Below are 21700 nucleotides of genomic sequence, written 5' to 3' on the forward strand. Positions count from 1 at the left end.
ATACGGCCCACCTGATGGTGAGTGGTTACCGTCGCCCATGGACTTCAGCAATGCCAAGGGCAGAGCCAAGCCGCTGCCTACCGCAATTACTATCTTTTGTTGCATAATAGAGTGACATATTCACTAGGTGAATAATCTCCTTAAATAAAGATATAAAAAAAATGTCATTCGAACTATAGCTCATGAATGCTGCGCTAAATAGATGAATGTTAGCAACCACAAGAAAGTTAATACAGCCAAATAGATGTTCTCACGAAACAAGTGCGAAACTTGTAAATTTTTTAAATTTCTCTTCTAAATCTCGAGCTCATAGTCAGTCTGATGTCAAGTGGTTACCGGAGCCCATAGATATCAATCAATAATATAATAATGTCGCCACCTAATCACTTCTTCGCGGCAGAAATAGCCAGGGTACCCACCACTACGGGCTTACAAGAGGCTCTACTATTAGTAGACGCTCTACCACTAATAGACGGCTCTGCCATCAATGTATGTTGTCTATTATACGCTTACATTGTTGACCAGTTGAAGAGCGCAATCCAGGAAATACCTGTGTAATTATTAGGAAGGTCAAGTTTTAAATTTACTGTTTTGTTGAATTTCCATTAATGATGCAGCAATTAAATATTATTGTTTATGCACGAGATTAACATTAAAATTAAATAACACGTAAAAAATAATACGAATAAACGATAACTTTATCCAATATATTTTAAGATATTGACAAAAAAAAAGTTGCTATATTTCAAAGATTTATTTCAAACCACAGAATAGATGACGTATTGACAAACTTTTCAATTTCGAATTACAAAAAAAAGAATACGAAAAAAAAAACAAATATAAATAAGCGCGTAGGTGTGTAAAGAATTATTTTCTTAAATATTACTGTTTATGCACAAGATTAACATTAAAATCAATTAACACGTAAAAAATAATACGAATAAACAATAACTTTATCCAATATTTTGATATTGAAAAAAAAAAGTTGCTATATTTCAAAGATTTGTTTAAACCACAGATGACGTAATGACAAACTTTTAAATTTCGAATTACAAAAAAAGAATACGAAAAAAAAAAAACAAATATAAATAAGCGCGTAGGTATGTTCAAAATTGTTCTCTTTGAAGTGATTTGGCGCGTTTTTCGGCGCGTTTCCCGCGTTTTTCCTCGAGCTACGCAAGCCCAGGGCAGTCGCTCGCGAAACGCCGCGCCTAAGACACGTGCTTGCGTCTGGCCGCGATAATAATGACACCGTGAAAAATTCGTTCGGTCCGCACTATTTCGGTCGCAGTGAGCGAAATATTAAAATTAGACAATTTATAACGAGAAGGATAAATTAATCGTGGTGGGTGACAGTGTTGATCGGATCTTGTGAAGTTTGGTGTAGTGGATTATATATTTTTTTTTCAGTTATACACGATCGTTCGAAACTAAAGGGGTAAGTTTAAAACCGATTTTTTTTTATTCGATTATATTGTATCCTTTTATATCGGGCCGGCGATTGAATTGGTGCGATTCATCTGTCAATATGAATACGCTATTGTTTATTGACTGAGACGGGTTGTGAACGGAGTGACATCGTGGAAGCAGTGAGACGAGTATTGATTGCCGATAATTTTCCAGACCGATAATAGATTTTATATAATAAAACAATTCAATTAAGAATTACTACATGATTAATTATCTAATGCTATTTTTAAACTCAATTCAATGAACAATGACAAAACATTTTCTGTCTTAACGAATCATTCAAAATTAAGTAAAATTGATTAGAAGTAAAATTAAAAAATAGCATTAGGTCTGAAAAAAAACCTTTCTATTCAATAAAGGGCAATGCATATTAAATTAGTTTACTACAAGATACAGGCTGAAATTTACAAAAGGAAAGAGCGCTCGTCAAAATTTTGTATCAAAGACTAAGTTTCAGGTTTACGAATTTAAAGTTTAATATTTCTAATATACAAATACCGGGAATTCACAGTGTGATTATGGTCAATAGGTAGGGTTTACTGGTGGTAGGACCTCTTGTGAGTCTGCCCGGGTAGGTACCATCACCCTGCCTAATACTGCCGTGAAGCAATAATGCGTTTCGGCTTGAAGAGTGGGGCAGCCGCTGTAACTATACTAAGACCTTAGAACTTATATCTCAAGGTGGGTGGCGCATTTACGGTGGACTGTGAGCTCGTCTACCTTTTTATTTTTTTATTTTTTATTTATTGCTTAGATGGGTGGACGAGCTCACAGCCCACCTGGTGCTAAGTGGCTACTGGAGCCCATAGACATCCACCTACCTACCTTAACAATAAAAAAGGCAAGATTAGATTACACCATAGGCAGATGCGTCTTTTCAATACAGACAATGCAAACGGATGCGGCCTCTCGGATTCTATCAGCAGCTACACAGACGCTCTGATGAGAAACGTGATGTTCAATACTGCATGTGTTTTAAGGTTGAAACAATTTTACAATAAACTTTTTTTCAAGGGCCAGGAAATAATTAATTTGATTAGGTCAGGCCTTTCAGGGGGCCCTTGTACGTTCGGTTTGAAGAATGGGATAAAAAACAACTGTAAAACCGAGACTTAGAATTCAGGTTTCAAGGTGGGAGACGATAATTACGTTGTAGATATCTATGGGCTCCGGTAACCACTTAACATCGGGTGGGTGCTGAAATCGTCCACCCATCGAAGAAATAAAAACACAAAATCAAATACAGTCAGGAAATAGGTGAATAACAAGACTGCATCAGTTTAAAACTGTATTCCACGCAGAAACTATACTGAGGAGATCTTTGGTCAGGACTCACTATCATACTCCTGGTCTAGTTATAGCCATGCTTATAATAATATTAATTTGATATATTTTGTAGAGTGTTACTTTACTTATATCAAGAAATAGCGAGCCCTGAGTAACAACCTAGTCTTCTTAGTGGTGAAATTGCATTCTGGATTTACAGTGAAGCTATGACGATTTAAAAATGCATGTAGAAGCCTACTGGGAAAATTTATTGTTATGAATCAAATGAGAAATTATTTTGCCACTCATGTCGTAGAGAAGCCATTGGACTGGTTTTCCTTTATGAATTGTAAGCTTATGTAAACCCTTCTGTAATTGCGCTACTGTTTCCAGTGGAGACACGAGTCTTCGTCTAGTATTTAGTGGTTTAAGACGAATATTTGATTGACCATTAGAATTACCAGATATTTTAATCTACTGACCTAGTGACAAATGCAATTCTACTTTGGAAATTTCGAATGGTTTAGACCAAAAGGCAATTTTATGAGCTATCTGTTTTTGAATAGCTAATTATTACATCAGATTGATAAAAGATACAACCGTCTACTGTGAGTTTGAGATATTAAGGATACTTCATTATTTGGAATTGCTTACCTGTAGGCAAATTAAGAAAAATAAGGCATGTTTTCTTAAGATATACATATACGACAGTAGATAATTTGCAATTATTAATAAACTCAACGAACTGATATTAAGCTATGATGAAAACTAACTATTTAAAAACATTCTAAGACAATATTATTAAGTAATTTGGCATATATTTCGATCTCTACAATTTTCATCACATATTCGGATATATTAAATTATCAAAAATACTATGACGATAATCCACTAAGTAACAATTTCTCATATGAAAGTTGAACAATGCAAGCTTGATATAATAATATATTTCTGTTTCCTGAGGGCATTTCGCCAAACATCCTGACCGTGGTGACGATGCATTATATTGGGCCAAAAAAAGTCAAATGTCACGACAATGAAAATATTGGCGTATGTTTCGACCATTTGTAATAATCATCTTACAATGTGAATTATACATACTAGATGATGACCTACTAGATGATAGTTTTTTTTATAACGCCATCTTGTTGTGTCTTTAAAGCGGTTAGTTGCCCTCAATTAAGAAAAATAGTATTATTATTCGCCAATTGATGTCGGGAAGAGTTGATTATTGAAAACACGAATAAAACAACATTGTATGAAAATAAATCGTAGCTAGATCGATTAATCGCCCCCGAAATCCCCTATATACTTACTAAATTTTTTTTACGAAAATCGTTGGAGCCCTTTCCGAGATTCAGATTATATATATACAAGAATTGCTCGTTTAAAGGTATAAGATAGGGACAACGTAATTACAACTGTAAAATTTTAGCATTTTGTATTGTAACAGTTTAGTATGGTTTTCATAATTGTAATCACAAGAACATCAGTAAAAGATTAAAGTGGCGATGGGCTGGCCACGTAGCACGCTACAGTGACAAACGACGGACAATTGAAGCGACAAAATGGAAAGGGCCACATGGGAAAAGAAGGAAAGGACGACCTATGAAACGATGGAGTGATGATATCATAGTCACCGCTGGGAAGGAGTGGATGAGGCAAGCTGGGAACAGGGAAAATTGGACTAAGCTGGAGGAGGCCTATACCCAAATAGGGGTTCCTGTCGAGGAAAAGTGAACGGCAATGGAATTGGATATGAATGTGGGAGTCATATATGGTTGAGAATATTTACATGTAATATTTAGGTTTCTAGATGGGAAATAAAAGGCTTATTATTATTATTATTAATCACAAGAACTGTACTGTACACGACCACGAAAACTGTCACGTATTTCGAAACGTCGAAAACAATATGACCAAAATAAACACGAGATTAAATCGTAAAAGTATTTTTAAATATATCTACGTCACGCAAAAACCGTAAAAAGACATTTGTTAATGCCCTTGTAGAAAAACAAGCTTGCAGATGCTCTAATATTGAATGATTTCCTACCCTCACAGATGTCAGTAATGCCAGGGATACAGTCAAGTGGAATTTTTTTTTACTGTTTAGATGGGTGGACGAGCTCACAGCCCACCTGGTGTTAAGTGGTTACCGGAGCCCATAGACATCTACAACGTAAATGCGCCACCCACCTTGAGATATAAGTTCTAAGGTCTCAAGTATAGTTACAACGGCTGCCTCACCCTTCAAACCGAAACCCGTTACTGCTTCACGGCAGAAATAAGCAGAGCGGTGGTACCTACCCGCGCGGACTCACAAGAGGTCCTGCCACCAGGCTACCAACTGGCTGTCCAAACTAGAGAGAAAAATAACCATTGCACATGTGTTTCATAAAAAATACACTGCCAAAGTCGTTCTTTACAAGTCGCAGACATTGTTCCAAGAAAATCGATGATTACAGCCCACGTATCAATAAAGTTCTATAAGCACGAGCCCAGGCTCAGTAGGGTTTAGCGTAAATCCCTAGTAGTCTGGACGAAATTTCCTAATTGAATATTAAGTTAAAATAAAGTTAAAGCAATTGATATCTGATAGTAAGAATTTCAGGGTACATTTTCATCTTCCATGTAACATTATACTAGTCCTAAGATCTAAGATAATTGAATCTCTAATGAATAACAAGATATATGATTCCATTAAAACAACTTTTTAAGGTTTATTCGTTGTCCTAAATGAACAGATAAGCTCGCAGCCTATTATTAGTATTACCGGATAAGCCTGTAGGTCCTATAAATGCCACCGCCCACTATAAGAAATGAGATCGAAGAGACGATTATGTATATTCTAGAAAGGTTTAGAGTATTTGCTTTGTTGTTCGGGAGTTAAATACACAATTAAAACTACTAGAGGCCTCGTAGTAGTTGAAATTCGACTATAATAAACTGGAATTGTAAGTTTGTACACTATTATGATTGTATTTTATACTTCTATAATAACAAATTTCACCAAGACTACACTATAAAAAATATCAACAAAGACAAATAATATTTAATCTATTCTCAATTTGAAAACAGACGTCAAGAACAAAAGCTTGACAATAAATAGTATGCATGCGTGTGTGCGTCAAATACATGGTGAGTAGTGTGTGTAATGTTTTCTTTATCAATTTAATGTATCTTTTATGCATTATTTTAAAAAAATATTAGCGTTGTGCACTTCTTCTCTATATTCTCTATAAGTGTGGACAATTTTATATTCCTCCGTCCGCGCAATTTTCGTAAAAAGGGATAGCAATTTTTGCTTCACGTATTAATATATAGATTATATTAGTATTGACGTTTCGGACGCTTTGCAGTTTTTGTGGTCACGGACGAATAAAAGGTCGGTTTTACTATTGGTACCGAAACACATAACTGCTAACCATTTCATTACACGGACCCTTTCGTGTTGGCACAGAATACCCTGCAAGTCCTCTTCTTCTTTTTCTATACCTTATCCCACTAGGTGGGGTGAGCGGAGCGAATTTTTCTATTCAATTCTCTTTTATCAGCCGTCATCTCAACACTCACTCCTCTCTCTCTCATATCGTCATTCAAACACTCCATCCATGTCTTCTTCGGTCGACCTCTTCCCCCTCTACCTTGCACTACCATTTTCATACATTTCCTACTCACATGCATCATCTCTCTACGCATCACATGTCTATATCACGATTACGCCAAAAGCCTTACAGGCCCATAAATGCCGGTTGCCAATCGAAATACCCTGGTGTGATTCTCAGAGAACGCTGCTGCCAATTCTTCAGTGAATCTTTTAGTCGCTTTTTATGACATCCACCGGAAGAGATATGGTCCAGCTTTTTTTTAGCTGGCTACGCCATACATTCGTATTAGAGTACTTAGTATCCCCCATAATTTCGTACTCTATAATTACTAGTGTTGGTCTGCTAATTGATATTAGAGGATAATCATTGAAACTTCAAGTTGAAATTTACTCATTTTTCTCTTTTATATTGTTACATGTTAAAGCGAGAATAAAATTTTATTGATAAAATTAAATTTCGTGAACACATTCTAAGCAACCAAAGAAAAAAACAGGAAATTGAATTATTTTTTTGTCTTTTCCTATGTATATATATAGAAAAAACAAAATCAAATGTACTTTATTTAATTCAGCAATATACTTATATTAATAATAATTGATGGACTCGTATGGACCTTTATACTACAACTAGAATCCAAACATTCTGAATCCACCACGTTCATTCATAACCCAAAATCCACCGAACACAATATTCGTACAATCTATTAATATAATGTACCGAAATGAAAGGTTACACTACGGAAAGATCTTCGTTAGGGTCGTCCCTTATAATTAGATAGCTTGGGACAGTCGACCTTTTAGCCAACTTCGTAATTAGATATTGTTTGTCCAACGTTGGTAGGTGAAATTTATACTGATTATTTGGTAGCACCATTTCATTTATACACATAAGTGAAACTGTATTTTATAGTTCTTGTTTGCTAAATGGGTTTCATGGTTGTAAAAAAGTTTGGGAAGCCATTTTATAACTAGTTTAGTTGTTAGGTCACGGCACTGCCGTACCAAGAGACGCCTACTTTTGAACTAATAATAATTAGTTTTGAAGTCGTCGTGGCCTAAAGGATAAGACGTCCGGTGAATTCGTATCTAGCGATGCACCGGTGTTCGAATCCCGCAGACGGGTACCAATTTTTCTAATGAAATACGTACTTAACAAATGTTCACGATTGACTTCCACGGTGAAGGAATCGTGTAATACAAATCAAACCCGCAAATTTATTATTTGCGTGATTATTAGTGATAGGACCTCTTGTGAGTCCGCACGGGTAGGTACCACCACCACACCTATTTCTTCTGTGAAGCAGTAATGCGTTTTGGTTTGAGGAGTGGGCCAGCCGTTGTAACTATAATGATACCTTAGAACTTATATCTCAAGGTGAGTGATAGCATTTACGTTGTAGATATCTATGGGCTCCAGTAACCATTTAACAACCAGGAGGACTGTGAGCTCGTCTACCCACCTAAGCAATAAAAAAAATTTATAATTAAAGCGTATATATTTCTGTCGAAAATAATATAGGTCTAGTTTCGGAGGGTAATGATGTCAATTTCGTGGATTTTAGGTTTGATTCGCCAGTATCCTGTTCAATTTGAGACGATTTGAAAGACAGAAATGGAATTATTATTTACTTAACAAAACGCAACTTGAATGCCACTGCTCCAAGAAATAAGGTCTCAATTGGCTTGGAGTAGGAGCTAGCATACTCTTGCGGTTTAACGCAACGCATGATTAGGTACTTCGCGGCAGATGCAGGTCGGGCGGTGGTATATCCATATCGTGTTAAATATTTACTAAGCTTATAACTAAAAAAGCTTTTTGTTCAAACTTTTATTGATATCGTACGACTTGATGAATATCTATAGTGAAGGCTTTGTCTCCTTTAATTTTTCTTACCGCATTTTGTAAATCAAACTCTAGGTACGCTTCTAGTTAAAGTTTAAAACAATGCAAAAAAATATTAGAAATGTTTAAAAAAATCAAATTGTTTATTATTTATGACAGATCGAACGATACTTATTTTTTCTATATAAACATAATTCCACGGATTCAAATAAGTTTTTTGCGTCCCACAAGCTATTTTTACTGAATGTAGCTAATAAATCTATAATATTGAATTTTAAACAAAAATTTCATGGATATGATTGTGATTCTTTATTCTATCTACAATCGCATCCCAGATCTTTCAATCCATTAAACCTCTTTATCATCAAATGGATCTTTTGGCACAGCGTACTGAAAAGCGGTCTCAAGTTATTGAGATTGATTCGTATTCTTCACCTAGATAGACTGCTATGACTGAAGATGTGGCGGTAGTCATCGTAGAACACAAGATATTTGACAGATGCCTAAATCCTACTCACGATATTTGGAAGATAAGCTTGGATATATACAAATTCCGGACAACAAGATTCGGACTGTCGGTCTATCGAGCAATTTCATCCGCTCTGCCGATGATCTTCCCTTTCTCATTAAACCCTACAAACTGATGACCCCGACGTGACCTCTTAAAGGGACATGAGGTCCACGTCTGAGTAGTGTTTTATAACATTTGTTATATTCATTCACCGGAATACATCGATAGTGGTAATTATCATGGGACGTTTACCAGTACATACATATTTTCATGTATACCATGCATTGCCTCTTACGGCTTCTATTAATTTGTAATTATTATGGTGCTTGTATTGAAGCTATTCTGTTTACAGTATTCGAGAACGTAAGCTACTTAAGAAAACTAATAATCCAAAAATACGAATACTCAGACAATTTGTAAGCATCAATAACGATATGCGAGTTACAGCAAATTGCCGTGTAATTGTTAAAGCAAATTTAGAATATCTCTACAAAACTTTGCTGGCTCAAATTAATATTCAGGATGGATTTGAGCGGAACATTCCGTTGTTTAATTAAATATTTGTTCTGATTCCAAAATGATTTCTGTATCTTTATTAATGAAGAGAAAGGAAAGTGTTACAACTGGTGGATTGCGATCTCGATTTGCTGTGACCCATTTTTTGAGATGATGCGCGCCATCTTGTTGTGCCTGGCATCGATGGTTGACGAGCGTACAATTCACATATTATTAATGAAGATAATCGAGCTCACATCCCATCTGGCGTTAAGCTGTTATCGGAGCTCACGGGCTTGAAACCGGGAAATATCGATGTAGGAGTCATATCCTTCAAATCGCCGCGTATGATTTCTTTTTGACAAAAATAGACAGAATGTAGCTTCTTCGTACGGAAACGCAATTTTTAAAGTGTCACATTAAAATTACAAACGCAGATCTCCTTATTTTCTATCTTGAAAGGTTGCATTCGGTCTTAATAACTACCGGTCTTTGGTCGGTACTTAAAAGGTAATAAAGGACCCAAATATTGGGATACAATTGGGATATAAAAATTTCATGTTGTCTATCTACGCCGAGTAATAAAACTAGAGTATCTTTATAATAGATATCTAAGAATTAGTTCATTACATTTTTGAAGATAGTTGATTTTTTCCACGTGTAGACTGTAAACCCGATGAAACCACTTCGAGAACCGAATCACTAGAATTCTATATATAATTTTAAAACTAATAAAACTTACTTTATTGGCACGCCGAACTAAAAACAATAAACAATATTGATTGGTAGATATGATTCTAGACAAGACATCAAAACAAAATTAGAAAGTCATCGGTCGTTAATACGTTTGGAAATTGGTAACTTAATTAGACATCTTGGAGCTAGTGAAATTTACATTGAAAGATTTGGTTACTAGATGGATAGGTAGGTACAGGACTAGTGTAATTGATTTAAATACAGAACCAGAGGGTAAGAGCTCTCAATACAAACTGAAATCGACGGAATAATACAAGCTGATGGAACGAACGGGTCACCCTTAACGTTGAGAAATTGATTTGAGGAGGAAGAGGGCATTAATAATATTGAAAAATCAGCAGAGATTTAAAAAAGTTACTTGAGACCACAACATCTGGCGTGGTGGAGTTAATCTGCGCAAGCTGTTAACCTTTCCAAGTTCTATCTCAATATAAGGATCGAATGTTGCGGTATAAAAGCTGAAGAGCTTTTTACTAAGTTCAATTTCCATTCAACCACCAACTCCAACAGGTGATGATTTGGCGATTCAAAAACCGAACCATAAATATGAAAATTTTCAGTTTAGAATAATTAGAAAAATAGACCTTTTTTTTTATTGCCCTTGTTGGCAGATGTGCATACGGCCCACCTGATGGTGAGTGGCTACCGTCGCCCATGGACTTCGGCAATGCCAGGGGCAGAGCCAAGCCGCTGCCTACTTTTTTATTGCCCTTGTAGGCAGACGTGCATACGGCCCACCTGATGGTGAGTGGTTATCGTCGCCCATGGACTTCAGCAATGCCAGGGGCAGAGCCAAGCCGCTGCCTACAACCTCCTACAGACCTCATATTGATATGTATTATTGGCAATTCCCGAACCTCATCTTAACAAATTTACATTGTTTTTATTTTATTCCTGTAACAATACCACTGAACCATTGATTTGAACATTGTAGCTGTATACAAAACACATGACTCAATCATACTAAAGTACAATATGATTATGGAAAATCGTAAAAACGGTTGAATGTCACGGTTCCATAGATAAACGAACAATGTTGTGGTAATAAAATAGAATATTCAATCATTACATAGTTCGTTAGAAAGCGTTCGAGATGATCTGAGACATCTAGTTAAATTTAGGACTTATTTTTATTGATGACTAGCTGACCCGCCAGACTTCGTAGTGCCTCAATCGATAAATGAGTCGACTATAATCAAAGCCGGCAATGTGACTTTTGGACAATTATAGGTAAATCAGAAAAACGAATTATTGACTTTGTATTCCATTGGCAGTCACAAAACTCTTCTGAACGACATCTTAGATAAATAACAGGTTAAGTATTAACCTTTATTTAATGCAGGTTTTGAACCGTATTCTTTGAAGGAGACGATTATATTCAAATCAATCTGTATTGACATATCAATAAATTTTTTTTGTCCAAATGCACAGATTGCCACCTTTGATAATAGACGACTCAAATAAAAGACGTAAAAGAAATCCGTCCGACGGGGGACACAACAAAGGGAAAACAAAATTGATATTTTTATTTAATTCCGAGCATTTTCATATTTATTTACCTTTTAAACCTTCTCTGGACTTCCACAAATAATTCAAGACCAAAATCAGCCAAATCGGTCCAGCCGTTCTCGAGTTTTAGCGAGACTAATGAACAGCAATTCATTATTATATTATATAGATAGATAGATAGATTGCACCCTACTTAGCTTTGTTAGACTGTTACACCCACCGTATTTGCTTCATCATCTTCATGCCATATCTTCTATAGGTTCTCGTTGGACATCCAGTTCTTCAGAATCATTGATTGAACATTGGTTTAATTATGATTATTTTATTCGAAACTATTTTAGCTTAATGGTTTTTACGTCCTTTTCGCTAGGATGGTTCTGAACCATACCTAAAAATAGCTTATTGAACCTTTGGATATTATGCATTTTTTGTCAATACAGTTGGGTTCGAAACTGGATTACAATTTTTTTGTCTAAAATATAGTCACCCACTGAAAGTGAGCATAATAATTTAACCAATAATCATCACAAACGAGACAAGCCTAATTTATGAGGTACGTAGCTATTTTGCTTGTTCAAGCAGTCTTTAGATGTCCCGAGGGAAAACTTCCAGCGAAGGGGATGAAATTAGTTTATGTTCATCCCTTAATTTCGGAGATTATGTTCGCAGATTTTTATTGGTTGTTAACCTCTGAAATGAGATCGTTAAAAATTTCTAGTATATAAGTTTCTATTTTTTATTTTGTGACAATTTTTTTCATAGCTAAAATCGCGTAATTGTCTCTCTGGTATAAAGCAATCAGCAGGAGGGGAGAGTACTTAACGGTAGGCAGCGCCTTGGCTCTGCCACTGGCATTGCTAATGTCCATGGGCGACGATAACCACTCACCATCAGGTGGACCGTATGCTCCTCTGCCTACAAGGGCAATAAACAAAGGACAGCTTTGTACATGTAATTCAATTAAGACTTCAATTTAATGTCTCAAAGTACCTCTCAAAGTACCTACTTAGTAGGTAGGACCTCTTGTGAGTCCGCGCGGGTAGGTACCACCACCCTGCCTATTTCTGCCGTGAAGCAGTAATACGTTTCGGTTTGAAGGGTGGGGCAGCCGTTGTAACTATACTTGAGACCTTAGAACTTATATCTCAGGGTTCGTGGCGCATTTACGTTGTAAATGTCTATGGGCTCCAGTAACTACTAAGCACCAGGTGGGCTGTGAGCTCGTCCACCCATATAAGCAAAAAAAAAAGAATATAATAATAAATTAATATTACGTTTCAATCTCGCAGTCATTATAATTTCCCTCATAACTAATTTTGCAAATAAATTTTGAAAAGATCGATGTTGATATTTCGTTGTTAGCTAAGTGATTAATCAAACTTAAAACCGTTTGTTAAAATTTGGATGTCGCTTAATGTGCTAATTTAAAGTCACAATAATTTCTACAGCCGGTCTTACGAAGAACCACAATCCTGAGATTGTTATATATCGACGCTTGAAAGGAAAACGTGACTAAGCGACAATGCGTGAACTTTACAGTAGACTAATTTGAAGTTGAATTAACTGAAAAAAAAATTATTTTAACGAATCTAGCTGTAGTAGAATCTAGCTAGTAGCTGTAGGATTGAAATGATGTTAATAGACCTAGAAATATATTTTTTTTGCGCGTATCGAATATGGTTATTGCCTATCATTTATGTATAAAGCAGTTATTATCGCTTAGTCACGTTTGCCTTTCAAGCGTCGATATATATAATTAAGTCTTTTTTTTTTTTTTTTTTTTTCCTACCTAAGCTGATAGCCCTAGCGGCTATGTCAGCGTAACCCTAACTTTAGTAGGTGAGCTCACGGGGCTCAAACCTGACGATGTTGCTAACACGAACCCTAGCAAGAGTCGTGCTTCGCAGAATCTACCACCGGATCGGAAACGCGACCCACTGAGAAGATCCGGCGAGAAACTCAGTGGGCTGTGTCTGAGAGTTAATTTACTCGTCGAGCCCTTCGTCGCAAGCGACGGGTTCGACGAGAACGGTGACCGGTGCTTGAAGTACCTAAAAGCACCGTTAGTGGATCGGGAGGATCCGAGATGACGTGTTTTGGGCGACGTCGACTGCTTTCCATTCTGTCCGCAGGATCGGGAATGTAGTTACCGGCGGCCACGATGAGAGGGTTCTCGTGTCGTGCCGCTTTATCGAAGTGGCGCATGGACGCCGACTGCAGATACTTACTGATGGACTCTAAGTCCAGGTCGTCATGGAGGTCGACATTCCTGACGAACCACGGGGCTCCGACGGCTATCCTGCAAAAACGGGATTGAATAATTTGAAAGGATTTTAAGTGTATGCGGGCCGCGTGAGCGAACACTACACTTGCATAGGTCATGACGGGGCGTATGCAAGTTTTGTAGAGTGTCACCTTATTTCTAAGGGACATTTTACTTCGCCTACATATCATCGGGTAGAGACGTCCTAGGATGAAGGCGGCACGATCGCGTACCGTCTTGATGTGGGGGCGGAATGTCATCCTACTGTCGAGGGTGACGCCTAAATATTTGACCTTCGGGGCCCACGGTATGGGCTGGTCGTACATCGTGATTGGGCGAACGGCGGGGGCGGGGGTGTTGACGCGCCTAGTCGGGAGAGGGATGCTCAGCGTGGTGTTCGGAGGGCGACCCCTTTTGAAGAGCACCGCTGTGCTTTTCGTGGGGTTAATGTCGATGCGCCACTTCCGGAACCACTGTCCCATGGTGGTAGCTGCGGTCTGAAGTCGTCGATGAAGCAACGCCTTCTTCCTACACGAGTAGTAGATGGCGGTGTCATCGGCGAAGAGCGCCAGATGGGTCTCCGGAGACCGGGGTATATCGTTGATATACAAACTGAATAGTAACGGGGAGAGGGCGGAGCCTTGCGGGACTCCGGCTGTGACGTGACGGGGCTGGGAACGCGTTCCCTCGACTCGATATCGGAACGAACGGTTCGACAAGTAGTCTCGTATGATGAGCACGAGTCTGTCTGGCACTCCCATGTTATACAGTTTGTATATCAAACCGTTGTGCCAGACTTTGTCGAACGCCTTAATTAAGTCGGAAACGGTCATTAGTTTAGTAGCCAAAAAGAAACGCAGCACGATTCCCGAGAGATGGCAGCACGATTGCGGTATCGTCGGAACTCGGCTAACTTCGTGCTACGACAGAGCCTAGCCGATGGAGGCGCGTAGACGCCATCACACTTACCAACCAGCCTTCTTGAAGAGCGGTGCCTCCGTTCTAAGAGCTGTCATACGTTACGTCTGTTAAGCTCGATCGCCCTATTCGCCCCTATGATGTCTGACGATGGTGTTAATAATTGTGGTTTCGCCGACATATATAATGTTTGATGTATCATAGCAAATTATTAACACTAAGCCAACGGACTACACATAAGATAGAATTTGGTTGAACGTGAACAATAGAAAATCATTTACCTACATTCTAAATAAATGGTTTTACAAAATATTTAACACGTACACACTTAGCTTTCTTTGTAATACTTACACGTGCTGGTACTACGCGTAAGTTCATTGCAAAATGTAAATAGTCTAATCTTGCATTTCAACTAATGCTATCAATTCGTTACCAATATAAGATAAACATAAGTTACTAATCAACGCAATTGCCTATAATTGACTTGTATTGATTGACTTCCACGGTAAAGGAATAACATTGTGTAATAAAAACCAAACCCGCAAAATTATAATTTGCGTAATCACTGGTGGTAGGACCTCTTGGGAGTCCGCACGGGTAGGTACCACCACCCCGCCTATTTCCGCCGTGAAGCAGTAATGCGTTTCGGTTCGAAGGGTGGGGTAGCCGTTGTAACTATACTGAGACCTTAGAACTTATATCTCGAGGTGGGTGGCGCATTTACGTTGTAGATGTCTATGGGCTCCAGTAACCACTTAACACCAGGTGTGCTGTGAGCTCGTCCATCCATCTAAGCAATAAATAAAAAATGTGTAAAATCTTCAAATTTGTAAAAGGTGATTTATTCCACATTGTTAGATCTTACGACTTATCTGATGTTAAGTAATCGGATATTTCACAGACGGAAATGCAATTTGCCCTACCATACAAAATATCAGACATGGATGATTAGTGGTAGGAATAGGCAGGACGATCCGTACGGTATTAAGACGTAGTGCCGTTGATAACAAAAAATTATGACTCCTGCGTCTATTTTCATTAAAAAACACTATACCACAATAAAATTATACTACACAACTGACCATTATTATTATTATTTTTATTGCTTAGTTGGATGGACGAGCTCACAGTCCACCTGATGTTAAGTGGTTACTGGAGCCCATAGATATCTACAACGTAAATGCGCCACCCACCTTGAGATATAAGTTCTAAGGTCTCAGTATAGTTACAACGGCTGCCCCACCCTTCAAACCGAACTTAGAACCGACTTAGAACTTGTGTCTCAAATTAGATGGCGGAATTCACGTTGTTGATGTCCACGGACTCCGGTAACCACTCAGCATTACGTGGGTCGTGAGCTCGTACACTCATTTAAGTAATAAAAAACAACATTTATCGTAAAATTCGCCTCTGTTACGAAATGTAAGAAGTAAGTAAATGTATTTATTTACTGATATACTCCTGTAGCTCAAACTGTGTCCAAAAATCATTTTAGCAATAAAGTCACGGAAATATCCTTCAACGATTCTCAAGGGTTCAATTGCCGGGCAAATATTTGCTCAAACCATTACTAAATCAATATAAGAAACTACAAGTGTATACCTATTTATTAATGAATTGACAAGTTGGTTTAAAAGAAGATATGTACTGTCTTATATATTCTTCATTCTTTATTGTACACACAGTTAATATTACAGTAATTGCGATAAGATATAAAAAATGGCGAGCTTTACTCAACAATTGAGTTTTCTACCAGCTAACCGTTCATAACGAAGGAAAGCTTTAAATGAGTGGGTAGAAGAATACAATCTAATCAATTTACAATTTACAATCTAAACAAGAACAATAATAAAAAATTAAAAATAAAACACTAATACATAATATATTAGACTACATATACACATCACACATATATAACGTAAACATATACATACACGTACATATATAATGAAATACATAAAATAAATACATATAAGTAATACTAAATTGATAGATAGTGCTCCTTTAATGCCTTCCTGAATACTTCAAGTGAGGGACTTGCACGGATTGAGTGTGGAACTGAGTTCCACAGACGCACAGAGTATATATTTACTTATTTACTTACCAAAACTACAAGATTTAGACAAGAAGATACTAAAGTAAGCAAAAAAGATACAGGCGTGTTTAGTACATGGTCTTTATATTCACGGATAGTTGTTATCGTTCATACTTTCAATGTAGTGCTTTGTAAAATGAATGATGACGTAATTGGATAATGCAGCTAATTGGTATTCTAGGAAGTTAGCATTCATAAAGATTCTAGATTACGACTTCAAGTCATAACTAAGAATTAAAAAAAAAAACATTACCTGATAAACTTGCGTATATACCCAATAGTCGGAGTCGTCATGGCCCAAAGGAATAGCCCAAAGCGTCTAGATGCTTAGTACACTCGTATCAAGCGATGCAACTATATTGGTGTTCAATCTCTCAGACAGGTCAACAATTCCTAATGCAATATAAATCCTAATGAAGGATCTCCACGATGAAGGGATAAGACAATGTAATAAAAATCGAACGCTTAAAAATTATAATTTGCGTAATTACTGGCGGTAGGGTGTCTGGTAAGGCAACACGGATACGACCACCCTGTCTATTTCTGTCGCGAAGCAGTAATGTGTTGCGATTTCAAGGGTGGAAAAGCAGTAATAATATGCAACAGAGATTTGGACATTAAGATACTTTGAGGCAGAAATCACGTAGATATATTCACGAGATCTGGTAACTATTTAATACGAGATAGGCTGACAGCTCGTTGATCCGCACACACAATAAAAAAAAAACAATAATCCCATAATATTAACTGATGTTTGTGGCTTCGTTCCACCCTTTCATTTCAATTTGTCTTTCCGGTCCAATATTCGTAATAATCTCCCATCAGTTTCGCACACAGAAAATCTCATATTTCCCGCGGACGAAATGACTTTTACAATTCGCTTTTGAAATTCGCCAGCAGCTGAATCGTTGATTTCATTTCTTTCCCTTATTTGATGTTTCATTTCTGCCCCGGATTCATCAGAGACATCTGTACGAGCGAAGGTTTTCGTAGATTTTTTTTTTCGGCAACGATTTTTTAATCATGCCCCGTGATTTGGACTGCTGGTTTTACGAAATTGAAAAGTTGCCTCAATTCGTAATTCCTTATTTTTTGAGGTTTTGGTATTGGATATGTTTTAGTCGTTGTTTCGTGCACTCTCTTATCCTGTCCACAATTTCGAATATCCTTACAAAACGTCAAACAGATACAAAAGATCATTAATTTATATGAAGTTTTGTTTGGTATAGTGATGAACAGAACAAAAGATCTCACGAGTTGAATGACCTCTGCATTGAAAATAATAGGTGCAACTCTCATTCATTTCATCTATTAGCTCTAAAGAAATATTCCTATTGTACTAATAGCAATGGAAAATAGTTTTACATACTTTTAAAATATATATAAATTTGAATTTATTTCTAAGTGTCATCAAATGTGTTTTTAAAAGCTAAAATGGTCAGAGGAGCGTCACCGTAGCTCATCGTTGCTACAACGTTAAAGCTGCTGTCTGCCTAAAGACATAATGTCTCAACTGGTTTGATACAAAGACTGACTTACCCTTTCCACTTGAACGCATGATTGCTTCAAGAGAGAATTGAGGGGAATACTGATATATTTTTATACTTGACTAGTGGGCAAGAAATTAGGGAACTGGGTAGAAAAATGGATGAAGTTAGTAATATGGGAACTAAAAAAAAAGAACTCCATAGTAGCGATAACAGAAAGACAATGTCATCGCAATATCCCGTATACTTATAATCTCCATACCAACACTTGCTGTGTTGTACATGAATACTAATTTATTTAATTACAGAATTACTTATTGTAAAATACCTAATTTATTCTAAGCCCTCTAACAATTTTCTTGTGTAGTATCAAAAAAATGTGAGGCAAAAATAAGGACACCAAAATCTCGAACATCAATAATCTTGAATTTGGAAAGGCGGGTAGTTTTCTGCAACTGGACGAAACATCGCTTGTGCGATTTTAGACGAAGTTTAGCTGCTCCTTGTGCCTGGCGACAACTTCGAGGAGCACTCTTAAGGTGCCCAGGGAATTTACCTGGTAGTCTGCAACTGTATCACACTTCAGACGTGACCTGTTGTCTCGTTTGTCTTCATACAGGTAAATGTCAAATACTTCAAATACGAGATCATCGTTTCTTCAGATTCTCTTCAGATACGATACTTCAGATACGAGGTTTTAAGAAAATACTTCTGCAGTTTGTTGGTATACTTTTAAACAGTACCAATTATTTTATTATAAATTCTGAACAAATAATTTTACCATTGCTCTATATGGGTACCTGGACGCACAGATTTGGCTAAAAAAAATTCATTAAGTGCCAAAGTTAAATGATCACTGAAAGAAATTTCAAAGGTACCTGACCGGACCGGAATAAATATATTCTGTACTAACCAGTCAACAAAAGAAAATAGATCTACCTCGACATAATGACAAATCTCGGTTAAATGACCACATTTTTTGGGTCAACGTGTGAAATGATACATACAGTTTTAAATGTCACTAATTTCTTTTGTTTCACTAAACAGACGACTTATTAATATAACGCGTTTTGCTACTGCAGCCGCAAACTGAAACAGAACGAGCGAGATAACACATCAGAGACAGAGCTGAAGAACATAATGTCATTATACTAAAAATAAATGTTTTTTGCCGGATCCTGAATCCATATAGTTTATTTAGTTATCTTCATAAAAATAGTTTAAAGAGTCACAGTATCTCTGCCCTTATTAGGAGACGTTTGACCGCTTCCACGCGCTATCCGTCACAACTTTCCACTCAATAACTTCATTACGGGGACAGAATGGGCCGGTTGGCTCGGTCATAATCCAAGCTTTTATTGATGTCCCAGACTTGTGCGGTCGACTTTTACGCGGCTTTTTTTCCGGTTGCACGGAGCCTTTAACTAAGTTATGACGTGGACCTTGTAAAGAGACCCTTTTTCCCGATTTTTGGAAGGGTTTGCTTTGAAGTGTGAACCATTGGTTACATGATAAAAGGGATTGTGGCTTTTAGGTCGTTTTTTGTTCTGAAAATGCAATCGAAAGGGTTTTTGGTTTTATCAAGTTCTGCTGATAGTTCAATTTCCACTGTACTAGCTTCAAACCAATATGTTCATCAATTGGTGAACATAAAACAAGGTGCCTTTATATTTCCCAAGTTACTGCATGTAGGCATTGTAAATCGGCTTTACCAAATTTTAAGTCCCTTCATCTTGTAGATATTGAAGTCTTCACTAAATGTCTTTTAAATTTTTTATTGTCCTTTCAAGAATTGGGAAAGCGAACAGTAACTTTATAAATTTGCTTTTTCTAATTCTTTTACTTCGATACGCAATTTTCGGAGACACTCAAAATTGAGTCAAAATATGGAATTTAAATTGAAAAACAAGGTCATTCCTTTGAAGGATAGATATCTATTGAAATGCAGATGAGATTTCGATGTTTTTGTCACAAAATCAGCTATAATAACCCAATAATCAAATATTTCCATGTGAGTCGCGAACAAGTTTCCCTAATTACAACCATAACAAAACCCGTTAAAACCTTACGAAAAAAAATTACAAATAATACGAAACTAGGTAATTTCGCAGCCACCACTCCAACCAATATTTACTTTTCCAATTTTTTAACGTAGAAAAAAGGTAAAAACAAGCAGAATGGTGGTTACTTAACGGGAAAACTGGGCCTAAAAGCCCCTCGACGGCTCGCGTCGGGTATTTTTTCGTAATACTTTTTTTCACATAAACCCATTTTACAGGTCATTAATTTCTTTACAATACCTCGAACAGGTATTAATGGATTTTTTTATTTATCGTGCACATTCAGGATTTGGTTAATCCGATTTTACTTTTACGTGTAGCGTCAGTGTTGTAAGAGGAAAGTCGTTATATATATATCGACTCACAAAGAGATAAGCTTACATATCACTTATAGCACTTGAACGCGGTCACTTGAGGCGTGAGGTCGACATATCATTTACAATTGGTTGAGATAGCGGTTGAGGCCCAATACGTTGGACGGATTAGGCTTGAAACCAACAAGATTATACCTGTCAGCACTGCACCTAACCAAGCGGCTGATCAGCAGCATGAAATGGAGGCATACTATTGAAAAAGTGGTATGCAGTCACGTTCCTTGGCTGGGACCCTTAGCAGCATCCTGAGGGAATGATGAAGACGAACATACAATACTTATGAGTATTTATTAAACCTTTTTTATGTAGTCAGTGTGCAATTTAATTTTTCGATTCAAGTTATCTATGTTAGTGGTATATATTGGGACTTATGGGCTCAATATGGGAGTTCAAAACACTAACTCACCTTATCACTATTCTAATTAAGATACTGATCAGCTAAACATATCCTGAGCGTAGCGGTTACTTAGTTAGACCAGATAGTTTCTCCGGATTAACTCTGATTTTTAATTCTACGTTCTGACAGCATACATTAACTCTGAATTTGAGATGCGTTTTCATTTTTACAGTTTGAATAGCAAATGTGCCATATTTGTAATCAGAATTCAACCAAAGATCATGTGAATTTCATTTTCATATCCATAAAACGATCGTAAATAGTTATGTGTGAATTTAACACTTTCTGTTTGTAATTAAGTACTAGTTATTATTTTGCAACAAACAACGGAATTTTAATAAATCTTTTGTACACCTATTCATGCATTGCATACACAAGACCCTTTGTTGTAAAAATCTTTATAAAAATCCATACTACCTGGAGCCACTACGTTGATCCACAGTGCGTTTCCAGAGATCTTTTTTGCCACGTACAATCCGGTTATAGAATGAGCTCCCCTCCACGGTGTTTCCCGAGGGCTATGACATGTCCTTCTTCAAACGAGGCTTGTGGAGAGCATTAAACGGTAGGCAGCGCTTTGGCTCTGCCCCTGGCATTGCTGGCGTCCATGAGCGACGGTAACCACTCACCATCAGGTGGGCCGTAT

At 37.2% G+C, this 21700-nt stretch overlaps 1 protein-coding gene across 1 annotated transcript in view; it reads left to right on the forward strand.

Annotated features, from left to right (window-relative positions):
* Positions 1-1177: 1177 nt before the first annotated feature.
* OAR2 (octopamine receptor) overlaps positions 1178-21700 on the forward strand; it is a 188204-nt gene continuing 167681 nt past the window's right edge. The window contains exon 1 of the mRNA XM_021348358.3: positions 1178-1438. The gene's annotated coding sequence lies outside the window, so the exon portion shown is untranslated. The remainder of the gene's footprint in view (positions 1439-21700) is intronic.

The sequence above is a fragment of the Bombyx mori genome, chromosome 26 (assembly GCF_030269925.1).
Source record: "Bombyx mori chromosome 26, ASM3026992v2".
In the NCBI taxonomy this organism is placed as follows: Eukaryota; Metazoa; Arthropoda; class Insecta; order Lepidoptera; family Bombycidae; genus Bombyx; species Bombyx mori.